The sequence below is a fragment of the Artemia sp. Qi Xiang Cuo genome, chromosome 21 (assembly GCF_049724085.1).
Source record: "Artemia sp. Qi Xiang Cuo chromosome 21, ASM4972408v1, whole genome shotgun sequence".
Classification (NCBI taxonomy): Eukaryota; Metazoa; Arthropoda; class Branchiopoda; order Anostraca; family Artemiidae; genus Artemia; species Artemia sp. Qi Xiang Cuo.
The window spans coordinates 10,963,147-10,964,948 of record NC_142814.1 but is presented as its reverse complement, the minus strand read 5'-3'; positions in this window follow the sequence as shown (position 1 = coordinate 10,964,948).

Here is a 1,802-nt window from a genome sequence, read left to right as displayed (position 1 = left end):
TTCAATTTCCAATCGAATGAGCGTTTTTTGATGTTTCTACGATAACACTTTCTATAAAAACCTTATATGCCCCCAGAGTATAACTTACAACCCTTGTCCTGAGGGCTGGGGGGAGGGTGTCAACCTCAAAGACCTAGTTTCCGGAACTTTCAACGCCATTTAACAAAATGGCTATCTTAAAATTTGTATTGGATGTGTTTGGATAAAAGGTGGGCATGAGAGGGGGTTTGTTGCCCTCCAATCACTTTTGATTATTAAAAAGGGCACTAGCCCTTTGAATTTAGTCGAATGGGCCCTTTCTTAAGTTTCTACGACAAAGTTTTCTATGACAAACTTATATGTTCCCAGGGCTTAATTTACAACCCTTGCCCTGAGGGCTGTGGGGGGAGTATCCTCCTAAAAAACATAATTTCTATCTGGAAATATACTACGGTGAACAAAATGGCCATCTCAAAATCTGATTGGATGTGTTTCAGGAAATGGTGGTCGTGGAAGGGGTTTTAGTTGCCTTCCAAACATTTGGGACAATTAAAAAGGGCACTAGCTATTCCAATATCCAATCGAATGAGCCCTTTTCTAAGACTCTACGAGAACTCCTTCGATATGAAGTGCCCTGGTCGGAAAAAAAATTCATTGTGACAACATCGTTCTTTATTTAGGTTCTTTATTTATGAACCCTACAAGCCTTGTTGCATGATCTTTGGACTATTTTGAATACAAGAACAGTCTTAACATTTCTATTGGATGCATCAGGGAAAACAAGAGATGTCCGTTTGTTTGTGTATGTGTGTGTGGAGGGGGGGAGGGTTTCTGCACTCCGAGCACTTTGAATCTTAAAAATGGCACTTCAACTTCTGATTACCAATCCAATGAGTCCCCTCAAAAGCATATATGACCACCCTTTCTATAAAAACCTTATATGCCCCCAGGGCGTAACTTACAACCCTCACACCCAAGCTCTGGTAGTTTTTTCAACCCCCAAAGCCTTCTTATATGATCTTTGGACTATTTTGATAAAATGACAGCATTAAAATTTCGTTTGGATGCATTTCGGGAAAAAACTACGCTTAGAGGGGAAGAGGGTAGCTGCCCTCTGATCACTTTTTCTCTTAAAAAGGGCACTAGAAATTCTGACTACCAATCCAATAAGTCACCTCCAAAGTATATACGACCATCCTTTCTATAAAAACCTCATAAGCCCCCAGGACATAACTTACAACCCTTGCCCTCTGGGCGTCGGGGGTGGTGGGAGCTGGTGGGTTGTCATCATCAAAGATATTTTTTTTGTATTTTTAAACTACGTTGAACAAAATGGCTACTTCAAAATTTTGATTGGATGTATTTGGAAAAATGATAGGCGTGGAAGGGAGATTCGTAAAACTCTAATCATTTTCGACTATTAAAATGGGCACTGGCTTTTTCGATTTCCAATTGAATGAGCTCTTTTTGAAGTTTTATGACAATTATTTTGATATGAAGTGCCCTGGTTAAAAAAAATAATATTAATACATTGTGCCAACATCGTTATTTTCTTAGGCAGCACTATTGTGCTGCCTATAATTGCCTCTTAATTAATTTGGTTTGGCAAAGAGAAATCTTAATAACCTCCAAAATACTGCAGACATAGTAAATAGTCTGAATAAGCACGCAAAAATGACAAAAATGTCTCTGTTTCACCAGTTTGTCTCTCCTATAACTTTATTTGTGCAATGATATATCTTAATAGCCTCCAAAATGATGCATTCACAGTTATAAGTCTGAATAAGTACAAATAGCCCAGTAAAAATAGTGTTTGAGGTCAA